A 7,501-nucleotide genomic window follows, 5' to 3' on the forward strand; every position below is an offset into this window, starting at 1 on the left:
TTTATTAGTTTGTGGTTAATGCAACTAAAATATCACATATTTTATAGACAATAAATAAAATATCAAATATTTTATTGAATACAAAATGAGTTTGTTCATACAATGTTTACAAACTATAGGACCCTACGCGATTTAGGGCATCAACCCCAACAATTTCCCACTTGACCTAAAGCTGGTGGGGTGTACAATATAAATAAAAATACAAGGTACACAAATAATAAACTAGGGCATAACACGCCCAGTATAATAAGGTACACAAATAATAAACTAGGGCATAACACGCACAGTATAATATCTTCCACTTGCCATAGTCCAGACATGGCATGTCCCATAGACCCATACTCTGCAGGTGACCTTCAAACACTATAGTCGTTAGGGCTTTTGTAAACAGATCAGTAACGTTGTGCTCCGAAGCTATCTGCGTGAAAACCACATCCCCTCGATGCATAATTTCTCGGATGAGATGATACTTTCTCTTTATATGCTTACTGCACTTATGACTTATAAGCTCTTGGGAATTAGCCACAACATCACTATTATCACAATAAAGTGTGATGGGCTTTAACATATCTGGAACAACTTCCAGATAAGTCAAGAATTTCCTAAACCAAATGGCTTCCTTAGCAGCTTCACAAGCCGCTACATACTCAGCCTCCATAGTAGAGTCAGCAATACACCCTTGCTTGGTGTTTCGCCATACTATTGCTCCTCCGTTAAGAGTGAACACTGATCCTAATGTGGATTTCCTGGAATCCTTATCAGTCTGAAAATCAAAGTTCGTGTATCCCGTAAGGATCAAATCCTTAGAACCATACACAAACATGTAGTCCCTCATTCTCTGTAGATACTTGAGAATGTTCTTAACGGTTGTTCAGTGATCTAATCCTGTATTAGATTGATATCTACTGACTATCCCCACTGCATAGTAGATGTCAGGTCTAGTACATAAATCATATACATCAAGCTGCCCATAGTAGATGGATAGGGGTTCCGTCTCATCTCCTCAACCTCTTGAGTTGTCTTAGGACACTTTTCCTTAGACAATGTAACTTCGTGCCTGAAAGGTAATAAGCCCCTCTTGGAGTTCTACATCGAATATTTGACAAGCATCTTGTCAATATACGACACTTGAGACAGTGCTAGCATTTTGTTCTTTCGATCTTGAAAGATCTGAATACCTAGAACAAACTGAGCCTCTCCCAAATATTTTATTTGGAATTGGGTCGCTAGCCAATTCTTAACTGTAGTCAGTAAACCTACATCATTCCCAATGAGTAGGATATCATCTACATACAACACTAGAAAAACTACTGAACTATTGATCATCTTCTTGTAAACACAAGGCTCATCAACGTTTTGATCAAAGCCATAAGATTTGATTGTAGTATCAAACTTAATGTTCCAAGATCGAGATGCTTACTTCAGTCCATAAATAGACCGATTAAGCTTGTAAACCTTTTGCTCTTGACCTTAGATTATGAATCCCTCAGGCTGCACCATATAAATGGTCTCCTCAAGATTGTCATTTAGAAAAGCAGTATTGACATCCATTTGCCAAATCTCATAGTCATAATATGAGGCAATGGATAGGAGGATTCAGAAAGACTTTAGCATGGCAACAGGCAAAAAAATATCCTTATAGTCAACTTTCTCTACCTGGGTATAACCTTTTGCCACCAGTCTAGCCTTGAAAGTTTGCACCTTCCCATCAGCACCCCATTTCCTCTTGTAGATTCATTTACAACCTATAGGTTTAACCCCATCAGGTTGATCTACAAGATCTTATACAAAATTGAAGTACATAGACTCCATCTTGAGATCCATGGCCACCATTCATCTCTGTCAACATCCTCCATTGCCTTCTTGTAAGACAATGGATTCTCAACTTCGTCATTAGCTACCATAGCTAGAATTTAAGTTAAACCCATATAGTGAATAGGTGGATTCGCAACCCTCCCACTACATCGAGGTTTCCTCAACACTTGAGGTGGGTTTGACCTACTAGATGAACCTACTTCCACAACTCTTGTTGAGGTACTAGGTTCTTCAACAACTTTTGTTAAGATTCAATAGTTTCTTTGGAAATCTCATTCAACATAATCTTACTTCTGGGTCTGTGCTCCCTTATGTGGTCCTCCTCAAGAAAAGTAGCATTTTTTTTATACAATTACTTTGTTTTCTTTAGGATCAAAGAAATAACCACCTCTCGTTCCCTTGGGGTAGCCTACAAATAGACACAACCTTGAACGTGGTTCCAATTTCTTAGGATTAGCCTCAAGCACATGTGTTGAGTAACCCCAGATTCTGAAATGCCGTAAACTAGCTTTACGACCATTCCATAACTCCAAAGGTGTTCTGGCAACATTCTTTGAGGGAACGCAATTCAGGATGTACGTTGTAGTCTCCACTACATAACCCTAAAACGAGTTAGGTAAGGAAGCGTAACTCATCATAGACTGAACCATATCTAACAGGGTTCGATTTCTCCTTTCTGATACACTATTTTGTTGAGGTGTATTAGATGTTGAGAGTTAGAATACTATTCCATGTTCTATCATATAGTTCTGGAAAGTTAAATCCATAAACTCTCCACCTCGATTAGATCAAAATGTTTTAATTGTTCCATTAATGCATTTTCAACTTCAGCCTTAAATTCTTTGAACTTTTCAAAAGATTCAAACTTATATTGGATTAAATAAACGTACCCATATCTTGAATAATCATCAGTAAAAGTGATGAAATATTCATAACCTCCCCTAACTTTTACATTCATCGGACTATAGAGGTCTGAATATACTAGCTCTAGAGGTTCTTTGGCCCTATGACCTTTTCCAGTAAAAGGTCTTTTAGTCATTATGCCCTCAAGGCATGACTCATACACAGGTAAAGAATTTTCTTCTAATTCGCTTAGAAGTCCATTAGAAGTCCATTCTTCTCTAACTTCTCAATCCTATTGAGATTAATGTGTCCTAGTCTTAGGTGCCAAAGTTGGGCATTTTCCTTAGGAGAAATTCTAAGTCTTTTATGTTGAGTGATAACTAGTAGAAATACAAGTTATTACAGCTCAAATAAGTAAAAAAATGAGAAAATGCGATAGTAAAATAGGCAATATCATGTCCGAAAGTGCTAAACTGGAAAGAATTTTGATCGCGAGTGCTCATCGCATAAAAGCAGTTAGTTTACCTATTTTGTGTAGGTACAATGCGATAGCGCATGTGAAATTGCGATCCAAAGGCACAATGCGGTAGCACGCTTGAAGTTGCGATCGTGAGTCATGCAATCGTGAGAAGTTTCTCAAATGGTGTTCGCATAAAGACCTCGCATCAAGGCGACAACATAATAAATCGTGATAGGACGTAAAAGCTGATAATGGTTGATTCCAAATTTATTTGACAAGCCGTTAAAAGCCACATTGTAGCAAGTACATTAAACTTTCAGTGACTTTTAAACATCGCAACAGAGTAGAGAAATTAATGCCGCCCATCATTTCAATCATTTGTAAGAAAAGCTGCTTCACCTTGAATTCTATAAATACCGAAGGCCACCAGAGAGAAAAGGAGTTAGTTAGATTGATTCACGCCCGTGCATATACATATATATAGAGGACGGAGAGAGCAAGAAGAGAGGCGTAGCTGAGAGAAATCGCTCCCAGATAGATCGAGAGACTGCCGGAAAGCAATACAAAGAAGAGAGGGTCGACCCTTGCAAGAGCAAGAATCCATATTTAGAACAGAGTTAAAGTGATAAAGAGCAGTGTAAAAGACAATGGGAAGCAAGGCATTACTTACCGGGCTTCTTATCTCTCAAATCCCTTTGTTATTTTGTATTCAGTACTTTAATTGCAGAAAATGGAAACTTCATTTCAATTCATGTTCAATCTCTCCGCACCATGCATGGGTAGCTAAATTTCTGAATGGTTTGAGAAGCACTTAGCAAGCATGATTTAAGATTTACATTTTATGCGATCATCTTGTCTTATGTATGCATCATTTACCCTTGGACATACTTGAGAAAGTAGTCTAAAGATAGAATCTAGGCTTGAGAGAGTCTGATCAGAATCTAGGCTTGAAAGAGTTAGATTAGATCGCATAAGCAAGAGTAGAATTTTAGACATAAGTTCTATCTGCTATTTACACATCGCATGTGCCTTAGAAATAGGATTGGTGGTATATGGTCACCTTGTCTTATGTGTGCGTCATTCAACATTTGGACATACTTGAGAGAGTAGTCTAAAGATATAATCTAGGCTTGAGAGAGTCGGATTAGATCGCATAAGCAAGAATAGAAACTTAAAAATAAGTTCTAGCGACATTTTCGCATATGCATCGAATGCGTCCTAGACATAGGAATTGTGGCATTCTGCATTGAGAAATGTAGTACTGATATTTGTGTGCAGCATGATCACATAACTTGTGCACAATCTTAGGAAATGTTAGCTAAATTCCTTCTCAATCCTTTCATCGCATACTTATCGTAACTCTACGCTTTCATCACTCCGCGTTCAACTCCATCACATAGGAAAAATCTAAATCAAAACACTATCCACTTCATTTTTTTACCACTGCAATAAAATCAAAGAGTCTGTCGCATATCTACTTAGTAGTCCCTGTGTTCGACCCTGGACTTACCAGGAAACCTAAGAAGGCTTATACTTGGGCTTTGTTAGGAAAACTTGCATGATCACCGCATAACACACATCATCGCAAGCTCACACCATAACACATCATAATTTTACACATCATTGAGTTACAACAGTTTTAAACATCTCTACGTTATGGAGGGCATTTGTTGCTAACGATCTTAGCACATACAAATTGTTTTCCAGTTTTGCAGAACATATATCAACACCATTCTTTGTAATAAACACTTTATTAAAAGAAAAGTTTATATGATAACATTGTTCTAATAAGCACTTTACAGAAACTAAGTTCCTTTTTAAATCAATAACTGTAACACTAATTTTACTCATGGATGAATGTAATGTAAGTTCATGTCCCTGGCAACGACGCCATAAACTTGTAGACTTGTAATTGGTGAATGTAATGTGCATGCATGATGATGTGCTACAAGCTCATGTTGCCATAAACTTGATGACGTAAAATGTAATTTTATGCTGTGTTGTTGCCCATACACACTTTATGCGATACTACTTTTAGTTGTATGCGTTATTAATGAAATGCTTGTAGTATGCTATGCGTTGTCACAAGTTTCCTTGCCCTGAAACCAAGTATAATTCCAATGCAAGTTTCTCGGAGTGATCCGAGGTCGAACACAGGGATTGTTGTCGTGATGTGTTACATTTGTGATATATGCGATCGATGTATTTACAATTAATAAAGATTGTGTTTGTACAAGAAATTAAATTGCGGTAAAGTAAAATTGTGCAGATAAACTAAAGTTGCGTTAATAAAATAAATTGCAATGAAAATAAACCTAAGCTAATGTGATGCAAGATACAAGATACATGATATACATGATGCTAAGTTCGAGACTGACCGTGAATTTTATAAAAAGGATCGTGGTATGCGACCTAAGCTAATGTGATGCAAGATACAAGATACATGATATACATGATGCTAAGTTCAAGACTGACCGTGAAGTTTATAAAAAGGATCGTGGTATGCGATGGTAAGTCTTTATGTATGAATCAGAAATGGGAAGGAATAATTAGTACAAACGTCGCAAGTTTGTTACTTGCGTTAAAGATATAACTAAGGTTTCACTTTCCCTTGGCGTACACTCTCAGTGATCGGCCGCGTTCCCATATCTCTATGGTGAAACAGGGATGAACGTGATGAATGCAAGGTTGCTTCCATCTCTGGAAGTACTTCTCGCTTTAGTTAACGCATTCTTCCAACCCTCTATTGATAGGTGGAATGGCATCTTCACTTCTGCTCTCACAGGTGAAGATGTCGTCTAGCATGCTTTGACTAAACGTAATTATTTCCTTAACCCAATTAATTACTTACTTAATTCTTCCTAATTATCCAAGGGATTAAGAAAACATCGTGGAGAAAGTGAATTACGGATGAACGGAAATAGACAGAAAGATGGAGATGAAAATGATCATAACAATTAATACTAAGATTAAGCGTCTGATACATGGTGTGAATGATAGAGATTAAGAAGATGAGTATAAGTGATGATAAAGAGATAGAAACAAATACAAAAGATTGTCAACATCTTGACACAGATCTGGACGGTTGTTTTGCTTGCCAGCGTGTGGAATGAATGAACAGAAGAGCTTCCCTCTCAGGCTTGCTCGTCTGGTAGAGGTGACCTTCGTACAGAGCTTCAAGGACGGGGATTAGAAGGATTCTTTGCTCAGAGACTCACCTCTCGGCCTTGTCTTTTAATTCTTCCCGAATCTGCTCTGATTAGTCAGTCAACTAGTCTCTTCCTCAGATCAATATATACATTTTTCTCTGTATTCAAACATCCTTTTTCAGTGGAATAATCGGAGCTATTTATAGGCTAAGCTTTGACTCTTTGCATTGTGGTCCCCACTTTATTGTTAAGGTGGTTCCTGAAATGGTGGAGTGAATATTCCTTCTGTTACGCAATCAATCCCGTCAAAAATGCACAATGGTCAGCTGTACACGTCTCAGAATCCTCCGCATTTGCGTTGCAGCTCTTTACATCTTCGATCGTTTGCTCGCATGCGGTGTTTTTTTTTATTACCGCATGCGTTGAGATTGTGTTGATCGTTTAGCTCTTGATTGATTGTCGCATGCGCTGTTATTGCGTTGATTGTCTATTCATTCCTAAATGATGGGCGCAATGCAACGTAGATGCATTGTTCTTTTTATCTTGAGTCATGAATGCATGCAGTGACTTGATTTCCTGCAAAACAGACTTGAAATATTCTTTTCTATCATCGCAATAATGTTAGTGGGTATATTGACGACAATTTATAATTCTCGCATTTCTTTGCCAATTTCTATACAATTGACGCAACTTTCCTTTCTTTTGGCCGTAATATCTAAATAAAACAGTATAAATAACTTGTATTTCTACAAGTTATCAGTAACTACAAATACATCATTCAAAATGAGAAATTTGTTCTGTAAAGTCAACCAAATACCTCCCACAACCACAGCTGAGATGATGTGTCCGGTTCCAACTCGCATCGTCATCTCACCAGCATCAAGTTGCCGCCAGGAACTAATTCCCTGAAATAAAGAACAAACAGGTTAGTGGCCCTAGAGTCAATAATCCAAGCAAAATCATTATTCTCCATTAAACAAGTTTCCAAGACAAGAAAATCATATTTACCTTGTTTGGCCTTCTTCTTTTCTGCCAAATATCTGGGGCAGTTCCTCTTCCAATTCCCATCTTAGTTACAATGGAAACATTCTTCTTTGTCAACCCTAACATGTTGTCTACCCCTTGGTGCAATAACTCTTAGGTTAGCAACAACCTTCCCCTTTCCACCTTTCTTCTTCTTCCACCTTTTGGTGCCAGAGGAAGAATGTACAAACTTAGTTCCAGAGGTCGAACC

Source organism: Benincasa hispida, chromosome 11 (genome assembly GCF_009727055.1).
Source record: "Benincasa hispida cultivar B227 chromosome 11, ASM972705v1, whole genome shotgun sequence".
NCBI classification, from domain to species: Eukaryota; Viridiplantae; Streptophyta; class Magnoliopsida; order Cucurbitales; family Cucurbitaceae; genus Benincasa; species Benincasa hispida.